This window comes from Phyllostomus hastatus, unplaced genomic scaffold (genome assembly GCF_019186645.2).
Source record: "Phyllostomus hastatus isolate PE091 unplaced genomic scaffold, TTU_PhHast_1.1 phas_contig_34, whole genome shotgun sequence".
Taxonomy (NCBI): domain Eukaryota; kingdom Metazoa; phylum Chordata; class Mammalia; order Chiroptera; family Phyllostomidae; genus Phyllostomus; species Phyllostomus hastatus.
The window spans coordinates 66,582,944-66,596,537 of record NW_025333857.1 but is presented as its reverse complement, the minus strand read 5'-3'; positions in this window follow the sequence as shown (position 1 = coordinate 66,596,537).

The following is a 13,594-nucleotide window of genomic DNA, read 5'->3' as shown; positions in this document are numbered from 1 at the left end:
GCAGCGCGCCCGCGCGGCGTGGGCGGGGCCTGCTGTGCCACGCCTCTCCCGGTGCTGTTGGGGGTGGGGCAAAGCTTCCCGCTACTTGTTCCGTCCCAGCCGCTGGCGCGCGAAGGCACCGGGAAACTCTGGGCGCGAGGTTTCTCGTGGCAAGCGAAGGTGGAGGGAGGCCTCGTTCCCTGCAGCAGTCACCGTGGAGCCCTTCTCCTGTCACTGAGGCGGAGGGGCTGACGCCTCACGCCGGGACTCGAACACGCCCCCTGGCGGCTGGGCCGGAGGACAACTTGGGGGACCGACGTAGAGCGGTCGCCAAGCTTCCGCACTTCGAATCTGGCCGTCTGGCCGAGAACTTGCGTGCCTGGCTGCACACTTCTTGCACGACCATTTCTGAGGCGAATTCTTTTCTTCAGGGGCCGACGGGCCAGACGAGGATGAACCGCTGAGCAGACGCAGCTTGCGCGCCAGCTGCAACCCGCAGTTACGAGAGCGAGACCAGCCTGGGAGCCCCGGGGCAGCTGTGGGCCGGATGTTCCTGCGGGCCGTGTTGGATATTCTTCTGGCTGGGGACAAGGAAGCAAAAGCAAGAAACATTTGAGGAAACTTTGGTTGGGGCTTGCCTGAAAGTCCTGCGTTTCACCATATATCCAACAGATAGTTTAAGACAATTGAGCATAGACTGTGCAGGGTGCCAGGAGAATAGTGATTTTTTTTTTAAAAACGTTGTCCCCAAGGACACTTGCCTCCACTCCAGGCTCCCATTTTTAAGGTTGTACCCTGGACCTTGTCACCTCCAGAGACTGCGCCATCTCCAGAAATCTTCAATACAGTCCCTTCCTCTCGTGCCGTAATCCTCAAATTTTAACAACTTGCTTGACGCAAACACTCCCTTCCCAGCACAATTCTTAACTGAGTCTTACCATTTTTCACAGTTGGTTCCTTTCTTCATTGTAGAGATCAAGGCCTATCTTTGTGATACTGTTTTACAAATTCCCTCTCTCCATGCCTCAGTCTCCTCATCTGTGAAGTGGGATAATCACACCTTCTACAGTTTCCCTGATAATTAAAAAGTCAATGCACGTGAAAGGCTTTAGAACAGTGCCTGCCCCATGGGAAGTTCTTGGTATGTTTTAATTGTTTTATTATTAGGCAAAGGTTTCCCAGCTGTGAGCCCTCATCCTAAGGCCTGAAAGAGGAAAAGAATGTATTCAAGGAGTAAGGCAGTGGGAAAGAATTGGCTTGGCAGAGGGAACAACTTCTGCAAACCCCAGGAGAATGTGGAGAAAAGAGCTTGGCAGTGAGCTGGCCGTAAAGTAGACCAGTATGGCAACCAAAAATCTGGGGCGAGGAAGCTAAACCTGGAAGATGAGCCTTATTTATAGAACACATTAGGCACTTGTAATTTTTCCTAAAGGCAGAGATGGATTCAGAAATGGAAAATTCAGGTAGCTTCCAAGAGGGGCATCATTCGCATTCATGCTTAATGTGAACAATGCTCCCCTCTCCACTGATATTTATGCAACACAGAAGGAAGCCCTTGGAATTGTAGAAATGCCAAAATTTCTTACAAGTTCCACATTTGAAATTAAAAGGAAGATGTATGCATTTTTATTGAGGTTCGGATCATATTTATTAGTTTGGAATATGTACATTGTTGACTTTCAGGTCTATTATTTTATTTATTTGTTTTGGCACTCATTTCTTTTTCTCTTTTCCACCATAGAATTGGATTTATTGTGTAACCTCGCTGCTATGCCCCTCAAGGTCTCTAATGATATTCAGGTGGGATCCATTATCAAGTCATGGTATGTTGGTGTCACTCATTATCAATCTTACAAGTAGCCATCAGAAAGATACACAAAGTACAGAGGATGGTGCAAAACCCTTCATTTTCCCTTGGATAGTCTCTTTGTCCATATCCAGTTGACCTTGATGGGTACTCTCCAGTACTTTCTTTGTCAGTTTTCCTCCTTCATCCAGACACAGTACCCTCTACTGGTGTCTAGCATGGTGAAGGCCTTGGATAGTCCTCAGGCCTTAGAAAGGTCAGAGGGGAAAGCTCCTGTAACTAATTTGAATATTAACTGCCCCTCTTTGCATGCTAAAAGAGTGAGGATAGGAAAGTAGTGAAGGCAACTCTTTCGTTTCACAGTAATTTGCGTTTTTCCAGTAATGTGAAGAAGTTGTTACTCTTCTGATTTGCATTTACAATATAAATATTAGCCATGGCAGAGTGACTTAGCTATCCTTCAGTTCTTTTTTCCAAATGATAACAAAGGTATTCTGTTTGTTTTAACTTGCCTCGTGTTTCTCAATCCAGTGTAATCATTTTGCAGATTTGCTTTAGAGGAGAATCAGACTGGCTTGTCAGGCAGGGATGACAGCTTCCATTAATAACATTTCTGCTTATGTCTTGCTAGTGTGACTTTAAAAATTAACTTAATGGCATGTGTTTTTAAATAAAGGTTTAATTTTTTTAATCTCACAGAGTAGGGTATAATTTGCAATATAAAAATCAATCATATACTATGTCTAAATGAAAATTCTACACGAGACATCTGTGAATACTGATATGTGAAAACCTGACTCTATGACAGTACAGGAGGACCTGCCACTGTCTGCAAAACACCAAATGTTGGGCTTGGTTTGCAAAGCCCTTGATAATCTTTCTTTAGTGTACTGGGTTTGGTTTTGGTTTTTGTTCCTCTTATTGTTCACCTCTCCTTGCTCTTCCCTTCATTTGTTTTGTCGATATATATTAAAACCCTATTATGTGCCAGGTCTGTGGGAATGAAATGGCGAATGGGATAGACACAGTTTCTGCCCTCAGAGAGATTACAGTCTAGTGGGAAATGCAGAAAATGTAAGGCACTATGAGAAAGGAATAGAATTAGAGATTTGGTATTGTTCTGTGTGAAGCCATATATGGGTTTGGGTCCAGAATGGGAAGGACCCGCAATCTCCAGTGATTAGTAGCAACTCTACTCAGGTTGACCTTGGGCTATTCCCAGTGCCATAGTTTGTGGAGATACCACAACTCGAGGAATTTGGGGCCTGCTTTGTGAGTTCGTATCTGTTCTAAAGAGGGCTAGGACAGCCGTGGGTGCTCAGGTCCAAACCAGATCCACTTAGGCAAACCCCAAACTCCTCTGTATCTGAACTACACCACCTGACTCCAAGGTCCAGCTGCAGCCAATCACTATGTACTCTTTGTTTCTATAGTTTGCCTTTTTTGGACATTGATTCAACATGGTTCAGATTTACCCAAGCTGATTTAATAGAAGAAGCAGAATACAGAAATTTGGGCAAACAGGGTTAAAGAATGGAATAAAGGGATGATAAATGGCCCAGAGACTAGAAACTAGATAAGGAGCCATGATCATCGCTCAAACTACAGAGGCAAGAAGGAGGAGGAATAATAGTGGCTATTGCAGAATGCCATGAGGTTTGAAGATACCACATGGAAGTAGCCTGGCTGGTTATCTGGACTATAGGAGTTACATAAGAAATTGTTATTAGATACAAAAAAGAGAAATTGTTAATAACATTGTTGGTGTTAATCTTGTCACCCAAACTGTGTAGGAAACTCCCTGAAGTCAGGGGATATGTATTATTTCATATAGCACCCATTGGAAGTCCTTGAACTTTGCAGTGTTATAATAATATAATTTTCTTTTAATGGAATTCTTTCTTATTTAATCTATCAGAATAACTTCTAGGAAAATAATGAGATTGTACAAAACTGGAATAAAGCAATTAGAGACAGGAATACTAAGACCTCGAGTAATTAAACCATGAACCAAAAAGCTAAGATAATATGAATCCCTGGAAATAAGAGCCAGTGTCACAGCCCAAAGGACTGATAGTTCGTATAAAACTTGCCCAGATTCTTTTCAATAGATTTATGGACTGTAAGAACTATAGAGAATTTCAGGGTTAACTCATATCATCTAGCTAAACTCCTTCAATTTACAGTTAACATTCTCATCTTTCAGTTCTAAAAGATAAAGTTATTTTCTTACATAGAAATGGTCAGGCTACACTGTTTAGTCAGTGACCAGGGGCTACCTGGAAGAGGATGGCCTGAGCTTGAAAGCTAAGGTTGGTCTTGAAGGCATTAACAACTAGAGACTGTCAGCTAATATGCTACTCCAGCTGGATGGCAAATTCTTTCTTCCAGGGAAATCTGAGCAGCCCGTTTCTGTGGTTGCCACACTGATGTTGATCACTAAAGACACTTGCCAAAGTGCCTAAGGTATTTGCTGAGGGCGTTGGTGCCTGTTTGATAGGAATTCACCAGTGAAGCTACCAGGGTCTGGGCTTTTCTTTGTGGGTAGTTTTTTAATTGCTAGCTCAATTTCATTACTTGTTATAGGTTCCTTTTTTAAAAGGGACCTATATAAGGGACCTAAATAAAAATATATTTTATTGATTATGCCATTACAGTTGTCTCATTTCCCCCTTCACTCCCCTCCACCCTGTATACCCTCTCCTACCCATATCCCCCTCTTTAGTCATGTCCATGTGTCATACTTATAAGTTCTTTAGCTTCTACATTTCCCACACTATTCTTCCTCTCCCCCTATCTATTTTCAACCTACAATCTATGCTACTTATTCTCAGTACCTTTTCCCCCTCTCTCCTCCTCCCACTCCACTGTTGCTAACCGTCCATGTGATCTCCATTTCTGTGGTTCTGTTCCTGTTCTAGTTGTTTGCTTAGTTTCTTTTGGTTTTGCTTTAGGTGTGGTTGTTAATAGTTGTGAGTTTGCTGTCCTTTTACTATACATGTTTTTTCTTTATCTTCTTTTTCTTAGATAAATCCCTTTAACATTTCATAAAATAAGGGCTTGGTGATGATGAATTCCTTTAACTTGACCTTATATGAGAAGCACTTTATCTGCCCTTCCATTCTAAATGATAGCTTTGCTGGATAGAGTAATCTGGGATATAGGTCCTTATCTTTCATGACTTGGAATATTTCTTTCCAGCCCCTTCTTGCCTGTAAGGTCTCTTTTGGAAAATCTGCTGACAGTCTGATGGGAACTCCTTTGTAGGTTACTGTCCCCTTATCTCTTGCTGCTTCTAGGATTCTCTCCTTCATTTTTACCTTGACTAATGTAATTATGATGTGCCTTGGTGTGTTTCTTCTTGGGTCCAACTTCTTTGGGGCTCTCTGAGCTTCCTGGATTTCCTGGAAGTCTATTTCCTTTGTCAGATTGGGGAAGTTCTCCTTTATTATTTGTTCAAATACGTGTTCAATCTGTTGCTTTTCCTCTACCCCTTCTGGTACCCCTATAATTCGGATGTAGGAACGTTTAAAGATGTCCTGGAGGTTCCTAAGCTTCTCCTCATTTTTTTGAATTCTTATTTCTTCATTATTTCCTGTTTGGTTGTATTTTTCTTCCTTCTGGTCCACTCCATTGACTTGAGTTCCAGTTTCCTTCCCATCACTATTGGTTCTCCGTGCATCTTCCTTCATCTCTTTTATGGTAACCTGCATTTTTTCATGTAATTTGCACCCAAAATCAACCAATTCTGTGAGCTTCCTGATCACCAGTGTTTTGAACTGTGCATCTGATAGATTGGCTATCTCTCAGTCGCTCAAAAGAATGAGTCCTGGGGCATCACTCTGTTTTTCTATTTGAGACATGTGTCTCTCTCTCTCTCTCTCTCTCTCTTTTTTTTTTTTTTTGGTCTGGTCACTCCTGTTACAGTGAGGGGCGGAGCCTTAGGTGTTCACTGGGGCTGGGCACCCCAGTGGCTAGATTGTGATGTTGTATGTGGGGGCGGGGCGGGAGGGAACAATGGTGGTATCTCCACTCTCCTGGCACCTCAGTACCCCTCCTGCGATCCTGGGTTACGTGCTCTGCCCTGGTCCACAATCACCGCCACACTGGGTCCGCCAGCCGCCGCTTGCGTACTCATGGTCTACCCGCTGCGATCCTGCTCGCCCCAGATGGCTAATGCGCTCCCAGTTGCCTTAGGTGCCCCGTTCTCCCTGCTCTCTGCTCTCGCCACACGCCCAGCTCCTCCTCTCTGTCCCTCCTGCCGGTCTGGATGAACAGGTCTACTTCAACTTCTTGGCTGTCTGACTTCCATTCAGATACATTCTCTATCGGTTCTGGGTGTTATTCTGACTCTAAATTGTTGTTGTTCTAATCTTGGTTGTGCGTGGAGGCACGGTGCGTCCACCTATGCCTCCATCTTGCCGGAAGTCTCCAATTACTTGTTATAGGTCCTTTTTGATTGTCAGTCTCTTCTTTTGTCAATGTTAGTAGTTTATGTATTTCTAAGAACTTGTCTATTTCATCTGTTATCTAATTTCATCTGTTAGCATATAGTTGTTTGTGGTATTTCTTTATAACCCTTTCCATTTATGGAATATCGGGAGCATTTCCTCTCACTCATGATTGTAGTAACTTGAGTCTTCTCTCCTCTTGGAGAGCTTAGCTAAAGATTTGTTCATTTTGTTGATATTTTCAAAGAACTAACTTCTGTTTAGGTTTATTTTCTCTATTGTTTTTTTATTTCTCTATTTCATTAATTCCCAGTCTAATCCATATTTCCTTCCTTCTGCTTGCTTTGCATTTACTAGTAGTTTGTTTTTCTCTCCCCACTACCTTAAGGTGGAGGTTAGGTTGTTGATTTGAGATCTTTCTTCTTTTTTTTTTTTAACCCTTACTGAGGATATTTTTATTGACTTTATAGAAAGGCAGAAAGAGGAAGGGAGGGAGGCAGGCCGGGAGAGAAGGAAGGAAGGAAGGAGGGAGGGAGGGAGGGAGGGAGAGAAAGAGAGAGAGAGAGAGAGAGAAACATCAATTATTTGTTTCTGTGCACACCCCAAGAGGCGACTGAACCCACAGCCTAGGTATGTATCTTGACCTGGGATTGAACTGCAACCTTTTGGTGTACAGAATGACAATCCAAACAACTGAGCCACCTGTCCCAGGGCAAGATCTTTCTTCATTTTTAATGTAGGTGTTTATCGCTACAGAATTTCCTCTAAGCACTGCTTTAGCTGTATCCTATATGTTTTGGTATGTGTGTCTTCATTTTCATTTATCTTAAAGTATTTTCTAATTTCCCTTGTATTTCTTTCTTTGACTGAATATTTAATTTCTTCAGATTTTTGAATTACCCAAATTTCTTTCATTATTAAGGTCTAATTTCACTCCATTGTAAAGTTCATTTACACAATGGAATACTACTCAGCTGTAAAAAAAAGAAGGAAATCTTGCCTTTTGCAACAGCATGGATGGACCTAGAGATTATCATGCTAAGTGAAGTAAGCCAGTCAGAGAAAGACAAATATCAGACCATATGATCTCACTTTTATGTGTAATCTAATGAACAAAATAAACTGATGAACAAAATAGAAACAGAGGCATAGATACATGCAACAGACTGACACTATAGACACAGACAACAGTGTGGTGATAAAGGGAAAAGGGGCTGGGGATAGGAGGAAGTGGGGCAAAGGGAACCTAAGAGAGATGGTAAGAGACTTGCTTTAGGCAATGGGCACACAATACAGTGTGCAGATGATGTTTTGCTGAACTGTACACTTGAAACCTGTATGATTTGGTGAACCAATGTCACCGCAATAAATTCAATAATAAAAAAGAAATAGAACATATTCTGTATTATTTTAATCTTTTTAAATTTATTAAGGCTTGTGTTAGTTGTAGCCTAGCATACGGTCTGTCCTAGAGGATGTATCATGTGCACTTGAGAAAAATGTGTATTCTGCTGATGTTGGTCAGAGTGTTCTGTGGATGTCTTTTATGGCTAGGTGATGTGTGGTGTTGTTCAAGTCTTCTGTTTCCTTGTTTATCTTCTGCATAGCTATTCTGTCCATAATTGAAACTGTTATTGTTGAATTGTCTATTTCTTCTTTTAATTTATATTTCTCCCTTCAATTTGGCCAGTTTTCACTTCACATATTTTGGAGCTTTGTTTGTAGGTATATGTATGTTTATAATTGTTCCGTCCTCCTAAAGGATTGATCCTTCTAGTAGTATAAAATCCTTCTTATCTCTAGTAACTTTTTTTGGTGTTTTAAAAGTTTATTTTGTCTCATATAGTGTAGCCACTCCATTTTTTATGGTTACTGTTTTCATGGTAGACTTTTTTTCTTTACTTCCAACCTACTTGTATCTTTGGATCAAAAGTGTGTGTCCTGTAGACAGCATGTAGTTGGACCTTATTTGTTTGTTTTTTTTAACCTGGGCTGACAGTCTCTGCCTTTTGATTATAAAGCTTAATCTGTTCACATACAATGTTATTATTGATATGCTTGGACTTATATCTGCCACTTTATTTTTTTTGTTTCCCTGTACTCCAAATATTTTTCTCTCTTTCTCCCTTTCAGTTATTTTTTTAAACATTAAATGAATGTTTTCTAGGGTTAGCATTTTAATTCACTGTATTTTTTGTTTTTAGAGAAAATCTTTTTTTTTTAAGATTTTATTTATTTTAGAGAGGGGGAGGGAGGGAGAAAGAGAGGGAGAGAAATATCAATGTGTAGTTGCCTCTCACGTGCCCCTTGTCAGGGACCTGGCCTGCAGCCCAGGCATGTGGCCTGACTGGGAATCGAACGGGCAACCCTTTGGTTCGCAGGCTGGTGCTCAGTCCACCGAGCCACACTAGTCAGGGCCAATTCACTATATTTTCTTAATGGTTGCTCTATGGCTTACCATATACACCTTAACTTACCTGAATCTACTTCATATTTATACAAACCTAATTCCAGTGAGACATAGAAATGTTACTCATAGAAATAGCTTATTTCCTCTTTTCCATTTTTGTACTATTATTTTTATACTTATTACCAGTATATATGCTTCAAAGAGACCTATGCTTTGTTAAAATACCTCATTTAATTTAAGTTTATTAAAGAAGCTGAAAAAAGAAAGGAGAGCAAGTAAATATTTGTAGAGTATGTTATAGTAACGTTCCAACATATGCTATGATATACTAGAGGATGAGTCAGTAACAAAATAAGTTTCAGCATGTTTAAACTCTTCCTAAAATGGATATTTTTGTTTATGATTTTAAAAACATCCTCCAGATAATGATGTACCAATTAGGTAGTGCATAAATCTGAGCCTGCTGTCAGGGTCGTCTATGCATGGATTTGTGGTCAAGGGTTCAGGAGCCCGAATAGCCAAGTTTGAATCCTAACTCCACCACCTATGTGCTGTGTGTCCCTATGCAAGTTACTTCATCTCTCTGGGCCTTATTTTTCTGATGATACAATGGAATAGTAATGTAATTTATTCCATTGTGATTTTGAAGGGTTGAGTGGGTTAATATATAATACATGTAAAACACTTAGAACAGTGCTTGGCCTATATACATGCTCATTTGAATATTAGCTACAGTCGTTAGGTGAATTAAAGATATATTATTTAGTGATAACTAAAATTTTAAATGTTTTGCTTTCACAGATATGGTTTATGGACAATTAAAGCTAAACACAAAGAGGACTTCACAACACCAGGAATTACATATTTGAAGATTAAAAACCATGGTAATTTCTCATCAATTACTGAAATTTCAAATGTATATTTTTGAAAATTGTTTTCAATAGTTTTATAGACTAAAAATTCATTTAAAATGAAGATGGGGCAGTGAGGAGTGGTGGACAGAAGTAGACTGGGAGACAGAAGGCCAAAGACCTGGGGCTCTCGTTCTGGCCCCTCAGTTCAGTCCCAGATCTGTCTGGACCTTGTTTCCTCGTCATAATTCTGTAGAGGGGCAAATCCTGTAGGAGGATAGGATTAGATGATGTCTTTATAAGATTCATGGTTCTCTGACACTCTTAGGGATCATCTAGTCTGATCCCCTTATCTAAAGACAAGGCCAAGTGAGGAGGGTCAGGCCCAGAGAAATGGGCAGACTAGTCTAGGTTCTCACACTGTTTTGTCCAGGCTAAGAACAAAAATGATAACTCTGCACCCCAAACCAGTGCTCCTTCCCATCAGCCCTAAATATCAATGCTGTGTTTAGAAAATTACAATGTTTGGGGAAAACGTAGTATACCCATTTTGGAAATATTCATATTAATTGTACTAATAGTTTACTTATATATGGCTCCTTCTGCTCACTTGTCATAGGAGCTTACTGGAACATTAACTTGTATGCTGCTCTTATGTAAATTTGTTACTAAGCTATTTCAGCCATGTTTTCTGCCCAAAAGTTCATGACAAGGCAGAGGTATTTATAATTAGGAGATGAAAGCAAACACGTGTAAAAATTCGAAACAGTAAATCCAATGAAATACCTTCTGAAGCAATTAAACTCAACTTTGGAATTGTTTATTAACTCATTTGCACACTGTTCGTAGTTACAAAGTCCTTGCTGTCATTTCTCTAGTAATCTAGAGGTCATTTTTCTCTGACACCCATGAGACAGATCAAGGAGACACTCGCTTTACCCTTCTATGCTGGTCCCTCACCACCTTCCTTGGTCACACTGGAGCCAAGTCTCCCTTCTCTCTGACGGACATCCTTCTCCCATTGAATCAAGCAGCCTGTGAAGCAATGCATGATAAACAGGATTGTGAAACCTAGCACCCCTTAAATGGGCATGAGGAAAAGACAGTCCAGTCAGGAGTCAAAAAAAGTATTATTTGCAAATTGTAGCTTCAAAGAGATGGAAAGTTTAAAACTTCCCTTTGTTTTAATTCTTATTTTTGTGAGGGAGTTATTTTCTGTAGCTAATAACTAGAAAGTGTGTTTCCTAGATGAAAGTTTGAGATTTATGCTCATATTTTGGTCACAATAGAAGAGAATGGCTAAATACCAGAGCAATGCTAAACAAGCAAAAAATTTCCAACTTAACTAACACTTATTAAGCACTATGTGAAAGGCACTGGGGGTAGGGGAAAGTTTACACAGACAAACAAGGTCAAGACTTGCTCTTACGGAGCTCATACGTTGACAGTAACACATGTGCTTTAATAAGGGCATCACTGCAGGAGCAGAAAGATGAGATTGATCCCTGATTGGAGGAAAAAGAGGCTTTCCAGAGAGTTGATGATTGTCATCATGGGGAGAAGGATATCTGTGTTATTGATGTTGATTAACCCCATTGTACCAAAAAGTTCTTATTTGAAATATAGTTTAAACTACCTGATTTTTTTTTGGCTTTGGTTTATCTTTGGTAAGACTGGACTTCTTTATCTTACTAGAACCAGAAAATTAAGAACAGATATATATGCATGCATGAACTTTTAAGTACAAATTGGGTAGTTTTGGTGATTCCACATATCAATTAAATACTCTTGTATTTACATTTAAACTGGTATTGAGTAATATACAGATGAATGGTAAAATTCATGACAATAATTTAAATTTTTAATTTTCCTTGTAGAATGACATAAAAAAACAAAAAAAGAAGAATGAAAAGTTGAGGGAGACACAATGGAAGAAAGGGAAAGACTTTATATCTTAATACTTTTAACAACATGTTTTTTCTTGCTTTTTGAACAAGTGGCTCTACGTTTTCATCTTGCACTGGTACCCTCAAATTGTATACGTGGCCCTGGCTACTTCTTTCCATGTGATTCTCACCATTTTTCCCCTTTCTTACCCTTTCCATCCTTTGTTCCTTTTTGCCTTCTTTTTAATCCTTTCTGATCATCAGTTCCTATGTCTACAAAATAAGGATAGTGCCAAATCATGCCAACCACCATCAGTGGCCTCCACTGCAGGGCAGTCATTTTATGCATTTCTTATTTTCTTTCTGTCTAACTTGCATGAAGATATCCATGAAGCACTCTGCATTAGGGATTGAGGGGAGAATCCTATGGGTAAATAAGAAAAAATTATATCAAGTTGAGGGGGGCAGACTAAGCCTTTGAGAGGTTTGACAGTGATTTTGGGAAAAAAAAAAAAAACCCACTGACAGTTTTTTTTTCCAAAAGGTTTTTTTCTTTTTTAAAGATTTTATTTATTTATTTTTAGACAGAAGGGAATTGAGAGAGAAGGAGAGGGAAACATTAATGTGTGGTTGCCTCTCATGCACCCCTACTTGGGACCGGGCCCACAACCTAGGCATGTGCCCTAACTGGGAATCGAACCAGTGACCCTTTGTTTCGCAAGCTGGCACTCAATCCACTGAGCCACACCAGCCAAGGATGAAAGATTTTAATATTTTCTACTAATGAAGACTTTTCAGGTTTATAGGCCGAAAGAAAAGACTTGATAAAGTAGGAAAGGCAGGATGCTAGAGAGAATAAGCATAAGAACTTACATGTTTATATGATTTTCAGTTCTCAAGGATATCACATTTCACCATTCCAGTGAAGAAGGCAAGGCAGGTGTTATCTCCAGGAGGTAAAGAAGCTAATTCTCAAAAGAAACATCAAATGGGAATTCAGAATGTACTATGCAAAAGCAGCACAGTTAGCTAGCACAGGCTGTGGGCACCAATTATTCTGGCCTGCTTTGGGGTGCTGTTAAGTGAGGAGCAGCAGGAGGCGCTGTCCAGTAGGCCTGGGAGCCTGCTGTTCTCGAAGAAGTTGAAGTACACTTGCACATGAAAGTACAGGTACCAATGACTGTGGAGCGAGTGCCTGTTGGTGGTGGTAGTGAATGCAAGGAACCATCGCGAGAGTTGCATCTTTAGAGAAACAGCTATGTTAATGTACAGGTTAACTATTGCTGTGTTAAAAAAAATTATCCCTAAACTTAGTGGGTTAAAATAACAATAAACATATTATCTTCACAGTTTTTATGGGCAGGAATTCAGGAAGAGTTTAGCTGGGTTATTCTGGCTTGGGGTTTCTCCTCCATTTTCAGTCGTGATGTTAGCTGGACTGTGGTCACCTACAGGCAGGACTGGGGCTGGAGGGTTTACCTCCATGGTGGCTGGCTCACAAGCTTCAGGCAGGAAGCCCCGGAGGCCTTTCCATACAGATCTCTCCCTAGGCTCCTTGAACGTCCTTATCTCACGGTGGTTCATTTCCCTCAGAGCAGGCAAGCCGGGAGAGAGCAAGGTAGGGACGGCACTGTCTTGTGTGACCCAACCTGGGAAGTCACACACCTTTACGTTTGCTTTGTTGGTCAAATGGACCAACCCTCATACCCAGCATGGGACGGGATCATACAAAGAGATAAATACCAGGGAGATTGGCATTAAGGGCTCTCTCGGAGACTGGCTACCATATCTAGCCACTGGATCAGTGGATGCCTATGGGTGAGTAGTAGGTATTAGAGTTAGATAAGAGAACTCTTGGAGAACAAAAAGTAAGGTGGTCTGAAAAAGTGTGGGGCAGTGGAGCCAAAGAGAGCCTTAGCGGGCTCAGCTTGATGTGTTACAAGGTGTAGGATATAGAAAGAATAACCTCAGTGAGGTTGTAAAAGTGAGAGACAAAGGGAGGGTGGGTCCTTTCATTTGGTCACTCTTTTCTCTGAAGAAAATGTGTTCAACTGCATTGTATCATCAACACTCGATTTTCTCTTTTGGTCTTAATATTTTGCACTTCTTCCACACCCTCTACTCAGAAATCCTCTCCTGTTCCATTAATGATTTATAATGTGAAGTGGCCTTTTGGGACATGCTACTCCAAGCCACTACCCCAGTGACTT